The following is an 11588-nucleotide window of genomic DNA, read 5'->3' as shown; positions in this document are numbered from 1 at the left end:
CTTTCAATTTCTATTTTACCTTCTGGTTCTAGAATATCAGGGCAATTTTCCTTGATAATTTTTTGAAAGATTGTGTCCAGACTTCTTTATCATGGCTTTCAGATAGTCCGATAATTTTTAAATTATCTCTCATGGACCTGTTTTCAGGTCAGTTATTTTTCCAATGAGATATTTCACATTGTCTTCTTTTTTTCATTCTTTTTATTTTATTTTATTGTTTCCCAATTTCTCATAAAGTCACTAGCTTCCATTTGCTCAATTCTAATTTTTAAGTAATTATTTTCTTCAGTGAACTTTTGTACTCCTTTTCCATCTGGCCAATTCTACTTTTTAAGGAGTTTTTTTCTTCTGTGAATTTTTCTGCCTCTTTTTTTTCCATTTCTCCATTTCTGGTTTTCAAAGCATTCTTCTCATGAGTTTTTTTTATACCTCTTTTACCATTTGGCCTACTCTGTTTTTGTAAGGTGTTATTTTCTTCAGTGTTTTTTATGTCTCCTTTACCAAGTGGTTGGCTCATTTTTCCTGATTTTCTTGTATCACTCTCATTTCTCTTCCCAATTTTTCCTCCACCTCTCATACTTGATTTTCAAAATCTTTTTTAGTTTTTTCATGGTCTGAGACCAATTCATATTTTTCTGGAGTCTTTGGGGCTTGGACTCTGGCATTTATTTCTCTGTGTGTGTTTTAATCTTCGTTGTCACCCTAGTAACTTTGTTTGCTCATTTTACTAGCCTATTTCTTGACTTTTAACTCTTTGCTGAAGTGGGGCTCTGTTTCCAGAGTGAAGGGCATACTGTCCTAAGCATCAAGGGTTGTGTGCAGCTGTTTTCAGAGATAGTTCTAGGGACCTGTAAGTTTCCGGTTCTTCCGAAGTAGTATGATCAAAGGAGAGCTGTGTTAACTACTCTTCTGGCCTATGCTCTGGTCTGTGAGGGACTACAAGCACTCTTTTCTGCCTTGAAACTGTGACAATGGTCCATACTCCACTGCTGCCACAAGCTCTAGTGTGCTAGTGCTTCTTCTTACCCTGGAAATGTCAGGCAGCATTGAGACCCAGATCTGAATATGGCAAAGCAAGAGTCCTGCCCCCCAATGCGAGCAAAGAGACCCCTGCAATCTCCTTCTGATCAGTTGTTCAACTCTCTTACCATCTGTGGGCTGAAAGCTCCAAAAGCCGCTGCTGCCCCTGCCGTTTCAGTGGCTCCTAAGGCCTGCTCATGGTTTGCTGGCACCTGGTCTGAACTGGTACAGTCTGCACTGGACTGTGCTCCACTCTCATCCAGGTGCAACAGACTTCTCTTGCCAACCTTCTAAGTTGTCTTTGGCCAGAAAATTATTTTATCCCATCCTTTTGTGGTTTCTGCCACTCCAGAAATTGTTTTATGGCATTATTGTTTATGGCATTATTCAGAGAGGTTTTGGGGAGAGCTCAAGCAAAGTTCCCTTTCTCTGCCTTCTTGTCTCTTCTTTCCCAATTATTTTTAATCTCTCTTTCCATTGTCCATTATTGAATATAATTCTATTGCATTATGATCTGAAAAGGATGCATTTACTATTTCTGCTTTTCAGCATTGGGTTGTGAGGATTTTCTGTCCTAATGCATGGTCAATTTTTATATAAGGGCCATGTAATGCTGTAAAAAAAAAAGGTATATTCCTTTCTATTCCCAGCCTATTTTCTCTAGAGATCTATCCTGTCTAACTTTTCCAGAATTTTATTCACATCCTAATTTCTTATTTATTTATTTTTGTTAGATTTATCTAGTTCTGAGAGGAGAAAATTTGGGTTCCCCATTAGTATAATTTTATTATCTATTTCCTCCTGTGGCTCATTCAACTTCTTTAAAAATTTAGATGCTATACCATTTGGCATATATATATATATATATATATATATATATATATATATGTGTGTGTGTGTGTGTGTGTGTGTGTGTGTGTGTGTGTGTGTGTTTAGTATTGCTATGACTTTATTGGTACCTTTCAGCAAGATATAGTTTCCTTTTAATTAGATCTATTTTTACTTCTTAAGATGTCATGATTTTTTGCTTCAGCTGCAGCATAATAGATTCTGCTCCAGCCCTTTATCTTTAGTGTGTCTCTGTTTCAAATGCATTTCTTGGAAGCAGCTGTTTTCAGAGATACTTCTTGTTAGCAGCATATTGTAAGATTCTGGTGTTTTTTTTTAATCCATTTTTCTATCCACTTCCAGTTTTTGGGTGAGTTCATCCCATTTACAGTTATAGTTACAATAACTATTTTCATCCATGCTATTCTTCACTTTCTTTTATTTTTTTATTTGAATCCAAATGACTAATATGGAAATGTTTTACATAATTACACATGAATAACCTATATTTGATTGCTTACCATCCCAGAGAGGTGGGGAGAAGAGAAGAGTGTGAAGGAGGGATAGAATTTGGAACTCAAAACTTTAAATAAAAATGTTTAAAAATTTTTATATAGCCCCTCTCCCCAAAAAAATAGAAGCACAGAAAAGCTGGGTCACTTGGAAAACAATGTGTAGAATTTATTACATGGGCTTTCATTAAATGGAAATACATTGTTTTATATTGAATTCTCATATGCTCTGCTTGTGTACATGGAACTATTTTTTCTTTTTTTCCCTTTTGTATTTGTGTTTAAAATGTGTAAAAAGTTAAAACTGAAAAAACCCATAAATTGGTGGGGCCAACCCTTACACACATATTTTCAAGAGCAAGAATGTGTCAGAAAGATTGGCTACTATGGAAAATGAACTCAGCTCATAGATTCTACATCTTTCCATTTGCTGTTCTTGAATAGTACAGCAAAAGAGGAATGGGGAAGTAAATCCTTCCCATCAAGCCCAATTGTAATACCACAGAAAGTAGGGGGTAGGGGAGAAGGGAAAAGAAAGGCAAGAAATGTGCTCCTATTCCCTTTCTATTCTCTAAAAGACAGAAAAGAAAAATGTGAAGAGTGAATTCAATAGCTTTGTTCTTCATTTGTAACTTGCTTTCTTTTGGTTTTACCCTTCACTGCGTTGGTTCTTTTGATCTTAAGTTCTCAACCCATCTCATTTGCCTAAATCAGTTGTGGGAGTGGTGGAGGAAGGGAAATGGGACTATCTGCCCCATTTCTTGAGTCATTCCTACACAAATTAGTTCATCTAAAAAGGGGAGCCCTATTTCTCATTTTCTCTACTACAAGCACCTTACTTCTAAAAATTTAATAAGTAACTGCGGGTGGGGAGGAAAAGAGTGTGCCTTAATTGATAAGGAGATGACTTATCTGTCTGCTTCATCATGATTTTGACTTGTTTTTCCCCCCAAGAAAGAAAACTACCATTGGGTAGAAAAAATATCTTATTTATATTACACATTTCCTGAACCTAGCTCAAATATCTCATCAAGACAAACAAGAAAAAATTTAAGATGTAATCCTAATAAGATTTGTGATTGTATAAAATAAACCATAATAAAGATCGAGGAGTATTGAGAAACTGAGGCCAAAATGAAAGAGAAAAAATATAAAAGTATTCTCACAAACACAGTAAAATACTGAAAGGTGGAAAACGGGAAAGGAAAACTATAGGAATTACTGAAGGCAAAGTAAACTGAATTTGAGTACAAATGTTTTTAATTGTGAAATAAATTCAGCAGTGCATAGGTATATGAAGAAAAGTCTCTTGGGTAGCTGCAATCATCAAACAAAATCAAGATCATTAAGGGAGAAGCAGATATAGACCACAAAGTACAAGTCCCAAAGCCAGGTCTACATAAATGAAAAGTCTCTATGATATCAATCAGGCACTGGCCAAGCACTGAGGATATTAAGAAAGGTGAAAGACAGTCCCTCTCAGTTAAAAAAGATAATCTTCTGATTTCTATTCCTTAGTTCAAACAATTGCAAGAATAAATTAAAATGAAATAAGATCATCAAATAAAAGAAAAAAGTGAAAAAGTGCCAGCTTGGAGACACTTCTCAATATTTATTGATAGAAACCATATATTGCTATAGGCATAGGGTCATAAATCTACAACTGGAAGTACTTCAAACTCCATCTAGCCCAAACTCCTCATTTAACAAATAATGAAACAAAGGTCATACAAGAAATAAGCATGAGATAGGATTTGAACTCAAGTTCTTTAATGCTATAGCCAACACCCTTTTCACTGCACCAATCGCCTGATGATTTAGCCAATGATAAGTCTACTTTGTACATGTTGAATTTCAGGAATGAAAGAGATATATGTAGTTTTGTTCATTTTTCCTTTGGGGATTTGTTTTGGGCAGGGATGCAGGAGGGGTTGCTACAAAGAACTGAAATTCTGTAGTCTTACATATGGTATTTCTAGCTGGTTGTTACCTTCATTATAACTTAAACTAAATTGAGGAACTAAGGGCTCACTAACCTCATTTTTAAAATATGGAAAATAATACCTGTCTCTTGAGAATAGGGTCACTTTCAGAATTGAGTGAGTATATAATAAATCACCAGGAAATTATGAAATGCTATGCAAATGCAAAGCATTATTCTTAATAGAACCTAAGTTTTTATGCAACTGAATGTGGCCCTCTAGGCACACTCAAGGAAGGATTTAGTATGATCTTCAGGTTACTCCCTTTTTCCATAATTGGGGTCCCAAGGCTAAGGTTCTATTTTAGTCAGTATCCTTTTCCCTCTCTGTCTGACCCTCACACTAACCCTTCCTGGGTAGTCTCTTTCCAAAGTACAGCCAGGAGGATTTCAAATGCTTACAATTCAGACACCTTATACGGAACAGAATAACTTACTGGAATTTGCTCTGTGGAGTTTTCCACCACCTTAGTCAGCACCTCTACATGCTCTGTCACTCCAATGTCCATTTTCAGCCATTCACCTAAGTTCTCAGCAGCATTCATTCATTCTCAGGTCACTCCCTCTGCTTTCTTCTAACATACCACAACAGCTATAAGCTTGGCATTCACTCACCTGCAATGACTCACTCACTCTGAATTCATATAGATTCACATGCAATGCACCCACTTACCCTCCTTACATCCTGATATATTTGTTCTGTTTGCTGAATTCTATTTGCTAAACCAGCCTCATAAACCATCAAGTAACACATTCAGAGCAGTAAGGCCATTCTCTGATACTATTAAATACTGTTAAATGGAATTTCAAGCACCTTTCTTTTTCCTTACAGCCAGGTCTGAAACAGCAGGAGACTGGGAACAAATCTTCACAAATCTTTTCTCACCTAAAGGCTTCTTTCCCTCCCTAGTTTCAAGCACTATCTGCACCTGACAGTTGTTGTTCATGAGGGTAGGGAAGATAATCTCACCATGTAAGGCTTCCTTGCTAACTTACCAATAGTATGCTTTTCCCAAAATCTTCTTTCTCCTAACTTCCTAGCCCATGTAGCCAGGTTTAAGGCTTGAGTTAGCTCCATGAAGAAATTACAGTTAGTTATAATCAAGCCAGAATAGTATAATGGGAAAAAAGCTGAATTCAGTTCTGCTGAATTCTAGCTCTGTTGCTAACTACTGTTATAGGAATTTTTTTTTAAAAATTTCTTATATTATTCAGGTCTCCAGGCCATTCTGCCTACAAATTTTGGTTAACTAAAAGTCTGTTTTAATATTAACCTCACCTGAACAAAAGCTATCCCATGGGAGGTAAAAAATTTACTTTATAGCCTGAAGTATTCCTTCAAAAAGAAGCCAGAGGAAGGATCTCAACTGTCCCTGATTCCTTAGTGAAATGTAAATTCTCTTCAATCTGTTTGTGAATCCCTTAAATGTAGTTTAATCTGTAACCTGATTTTAGTTTATTGTTTGAACAAGTTTGGCTCCTATGGGGATGTATGAGATTAGGATACTGTTTAACTAAATTTGTTCAACTTTTATGACCTTGGAGGAAGTATGGGCTTATGGATCTACTCTTTTAAGACCTGAGAGGAATGGACAAGATTGCAATACGTAAATGAATTATTTCTCTATCAGTGACATATTTCACCTATAAGAAGCTCTGAAATACTCCTCAGAGTTGTTCTGGTTTGCTCTAAGGCCTGAACCTATGCTTGAGCGTAACAATAAAACCTAGGATTTAATCTCCATAATTTATGCATTGTTGTAAATATGTCACCTGGCAATAGTTGCACATCACACGTACACACGTACATACATTGTACATATGCATAAATATTTATATACACATAAATGCATAATGTACATTATGCACACACATGTATACATACATATATCTTCAGATATCAAGGTGGTCTCAGATCACAGAATCGAGGACGAAAAGCAGTTTCTGCTAAAATGAAAGGTTCTGCTCAAGATGAAAGAAGCTATCAGGCCTCTGTTTTCATAGAAATTTCATACTTACAATCCCTTAATTGGGGAGTAGTTTTACAATTATTGGAAAGTTCACCACAGCACCAAGAGCTTAAAATTCAAAGAGTCAGCACAATTTGTACATAACCAGAAATGCTTAGAGTAGTAGGTCATTTTAAAAGGGCAGAGGGAAATGGTCATTATAGCATTTTGCTTCCCTCAATGGAGTATTTCCTTCAGAAATATTTGAAAATAATCATTGTTTTTAGAGAGTCTTTTCAATTAATTTTGTGCCCATTTAATTGATGGATAACAATATTGAATTTTACTTTTATCTCAGTGTATTTTAAAATATAGAGCAGCTAGGTGATATATTAGAGTGCTAGACATGGAGTCAGGAAGACTCACCTTACTAAGTTCGAATCTGGCCTCATACACTCAGTAGCTCTATGACCCTGGCCAAGGCACTTAACCTTGTTTGCCTCAGTTTCTCGTCTGTGAATTTTACTGGGCAAGGAAATGGCAAACTCTTTCAGGATCTCTACCAAGAAAACCCCAAAAGGGGTCATGAAGAGTCAAACACAACTGAACCACAAAAATTGTAAATATATGCATCTACTTAGGATCAAGGGATTTTTTTGGAGGGTAGGGTCCCAAATTCCAATAACACAGATCCTTTAAATATTTTTAAACTTATTGCCAAAAGAAATGACAAAGTTATCATTAATTTCTACAAACCTGCCTCTATGTCCTTTTAGGTAGGAAAAAAATGTTTAATTTCAGTGATTTTTTCCATAAGACTAAGGGGGAGAATTTGAAAAGTGGGCATTTTGGGAATACTACAGTCACAGAGAACATTATGGCTGTGGTGACAACTATTGATATAATCCAGCATTACTCAGGTAAACATTGTGCTATATGTAAATATACCTACACATACAAACCAATTACAATGCTCTGATTTCTATTGACATTGATCATTATGTATGTGTTTTTCTGGGTCTGTTTTATGGACAATAATATATAGTTTATCAAGTCATTTCCACACACTTCCTAAGTAGAGAATCTTCTTTAATTTATGTCTACATTTACTAGTCAAAAAATTTATTGCTGCATTAGGCTCTGACTCTTTGAACTGGTGGCTTGACTAAGTCCCAATAGTCCTGCCTCAAGAAAAGACATCTTATCTTTCAATATTAAGGCTTCCTACCTCTGTAGGCTTCTCTTTTCTTGCCAGTTGTCTCTTTTTGTCAAGAACTTGGATTGTATTGAATATCATGTACAGGGAAGAAGGTCATTGTCAATGGCCAAGGCCAACAACCTATTCACTAGAGGAACAATGAAAAGGTAAGATGGCAGAAAATCCTCTAGAATCAAGGTTAGGGGCAACAAAAGGATTTGTCAGGAAGAAGAGATTATAAAAGAAACCCAGAAGGGTTGGAAAAAGCATTTCTATAAAGGGCTTGAAAGGATAAACCATTTAATTATGGAGCAACCAAAAAAATTATAGTAGGTTAGAAAAGTGATAGTAGTACAGCGAGAGAGGAAGAACAAAGTAGGTTGAAGAAAAAGAAACAGGTAGAAAGTGGAAAAGAACTTGTGTTGTTGTCTCCACTGCTGTAACATATTTTGAGACCTTATCTACTCTCTATGCCCACTGCCAACAACCTAATATATTAGCTCATTAATTGCTCCACCTAACCGGAGGATTTCTCAGTTCAAGTCTATATTCAAGGCACTGTGTTCCACAGGTACTGAGGATACCAAGAGAAAATGAAAATAGCTCCTGCCCTCAAGTAGAAAAATTGTTTTGGGAGAGAATTAAAGGTACACAGATTATTAAGTACAAAATACCTAGAAAGTAATTAGGGAGGAAAACCAACAATTTATTGAAGTCTTGTATACAGAGTGGCAGTAAAACTTAGCCTTGTAATAACCTAACTTATCTTCTTAGGTGAATTATTTCTCCCTGTACAATTGATCACTTCCAGGACTTATGCGTATATACACACATGTATGTACATACATGTATGTATATATGTATACATACATGTATAGATATATATTACATATTTAATGCATAAATACCATAGATTTAGCCAGTGTCTTCCTATTACCTACAAGATAAAGTTTAAAATCCATCATCTGATATTCAAGGTCTTCAATAATCTGGTATTATCCTACCTTTCCATGTTGGTTCTTATTATTCTTCACCATGCTCCTTATCCTACATCTAGATTAATACTATCCTCTAACCTTCAAATATGTCCTACTTCCCCCCATTTATGCCTTGGCTCATAATTTTCCCTAGGTCCTCTTTTACTTTTTAATCCTGTTGAAATACTATCAACTCTGTAAGGTTCATTTCAGATACCACCTGTGCCAAAAAGGCTTCCCAGATTCTCCTCCCTAATTAGTAATTATCTCTACATTGGGTCTAAGTTGGGGATTTCCCTTACACCTCTCTCTAAATTGACCTGTTATGTAATATCATACGTTATAGTTTCCTATTTTATGTTTTATCCATCTCTTAAGCTATATACTCAATATTTCCAGCATTTCATCTAAATTTTGGATCTTCTTCAATATCTAACATACTTCTCAACACACCATAGACATTTAACAAATGTTTAAAAATGTTTTTGAATGAGTAGATTAAAGGGGGCAATGATTAGAGAAGTAGAACAGAGCCTGACAGAATGAAACTAGTAGACTTCAGGAAAGATGTAAATAGGAATGGCAGACAAGAGCAGATGAACAGCAAAAAAAATGTAGAAATGAGACTAGCTAGGGAGAAACATCTAATGGAGGATAATACTAGTGATAACTGACATTTATACGGTGTTTTGATGTTTAGCAGACTGTGTCTCATGCATTGTTGTTTCATTTGATCTTTGCTCTACTCCCAGGCAGAAGCCTTGACAAGAAGGCCTTGCGAAACTATACCAAAGACAATACCCTGGAGAACTTACCCCTTTAAGCTGGGAAATTCCTGTTGTAGGACCTTTATGTTCTGATTAAGGATTTCCTCATCTGACTTATTATACTGGTGATAGCTCTATTTAGGTTTCAGCTTACTTCTCAGTTTACTCCCTGACAATTTTCTTACCAGCACCAATTATGTTACATGCCTCCCACTTCCGCAGCTTTCCAATTCTGGAGCCAAAATCCAATGAGTATTACCATTGGTACTGGAAAAGGAGTTAACACTCTGTTCCTCCTTGGCTCAATTCACCATCTGTATAACTTTCCATACTAAAATATATCTCCATTACTATGTATCCTCAATATGTGTTGTTTCCACCTATTAGAATGTAAGTTCTTTGTAGACAGGAACTACCTTCAAATGTTTATTTTTATCCCTAGTACTTATCAAATTCTCAAAATAATATAAGTACTAAATAAATGGCTTTTTAATTATTATTTTAAAAAAAAACAGGTATCTACCCTTTTTCCCTTTTGCTTCCTCACTGGATTAAGAAAAGAATGAAAAACAAAACCCCTGCAAAACAATATGCATAGTCAAATAAAACAAATCTAACTGCATATGTAATCCATTGCCTCTTTGTCAGGATTCTAAATCATCTATCCTCCATAATACTGTGGGGCTTCCAATTAGGGAGTGAAGTTAATGCCAGACATCAGAGCTCCCATATCAGTTAGGCATGTATTCTACCCAGGTCATCATGACTTGGTGCTATGGAAACTTTCTATTACCTGACTTAGTACGGAAGCACAATTTTTATGTTTCTAAGGTGAATTGTTGAATGCTTATTTTTGTAACCAGAGTGTCAGAGGCTCAGAATTAATAGGACTCTTTCTTTGTTGGTGGAGATCAATGTCCAGGACCTGCATGGGCAAGGAGCAGAATTGGTGAGAGTATAAGAGAGGAGAGCTCTTCAGTTTTCTTCAGGTTTTTCTTCAAGGCTCCCCACATTTATATGACTGATTTAATGATGACTATTTTAAAAAAATCTTTCACAAACCAGGATCTTGTCTTCATAATACCCTATATTCCCAGCATATGATGCCAGGAATAGTATGGTAATCTTAGCATAGGACAATAGAAAGAAAGTTGTATCTGGAGTCAGAGGACATGGATTTAAATCCCACTGCCCTGCATAAAGTGTGACCTATTACACAACTGAAAAAAGTTATGTTGTTTCTTAGAGACTCAGTTTAATTTTATTTCTTCAGTTTCTCCCAATCTCTGCCTCCCCCACCCTGGGCGGGGGGGGCCTCAGGCAAGTCTTTCTTAAAAAAAATGGCAATATACCCCCAAGTCAAGTAATGGAGCTCAATACTGCAAAGCCACCTGAATTCAAGCTACAAAATCTCTTAGCATCAGAAAAGGGTAGAATGGTGGGCTGGAGAGAGCTGTGTCCTACTAGTTATTACCACTTTACCCAGCCATCTAGGAACTTTACATATTCCCAAATGCTGGGATCAGAATTGTAAGTTAATATACTAAGAGGCAGCTGACAAGAATTACCTCCACCATTGCAGAGGAAGATGGTGAATGTTTTGAATTGACCTGAATACCCTTATAATAAGGTTGTCTTGCTACCAACCATGACTAGGTTGGACCTAATCCTTCCTGAGGAAGCACAGGACTCACTAATACCCATAGAACTTATCTAAGAGTTAAAATAAGGCATTACTACTGATGCCTATGCTTGAGAGCATCTGGAGAAAGCTGAGATGGATGATGAAGGGCCTAAAGCTCATTCCATATGAAGAACAGTAGAAGGAAATGGACATTATTAGCCTAGAGGAAAGAAAACAGGGGGGAAATATGATAGTCATCTTCAAATATTTGAAGTTATATTATATCGAAGGGAAATTAGGCTTGTTCTGTTTGGCCTCAGAGGACAGAACTAACATCAATGGCTGCAAGTTGCAGAAGCAGATTTTTGCTCAGTACAAGGGAAAAAAAAACTTCTTAACAATTAGAGCTGTCCAAAAATGGAACAGACTAACTGGGGAGATTGTTGGTTTCCATTCACTAGAAGCCTTCAAGCAAAAACTGACTCACCACTTGTCAGGGATACATATCATGCAGAGAGCACTGGTTGTTCAGGTACCAGTTGTTTATTTCTGGGGTCTCTGCAACTCTGAGGTACTGTAGTTCTTTGGAAAACGATTAATCCGTGTATGGTATCCAGTGAGTCAGAATATTCCATTGACTGGATTTTTACATTCCTCATCCATTCTAGATGAATATACAGTATGAGGCCTATAAATTAAATAAATGAGGCTGCATAGAATATAGAAATAGAT

The sequence above is a fragment of the Trichosurus vulpecula genome, chromosome 4 (assembly GCF_011100635.1).
Source record: "Trichosurus vulpecula isolate mTriVul1 chromosome 4, mTriVul1.pri, whole genome shotgun sequence".
NCBI lineage: Eukaryota > Metazoa > Chordata > Mammalia > Diprotodontia > Phalangeridae > Trichosurus > Trichosurus vulpecula.
This window is presented reverse-complemented; position numbering follows the sequence as displayed.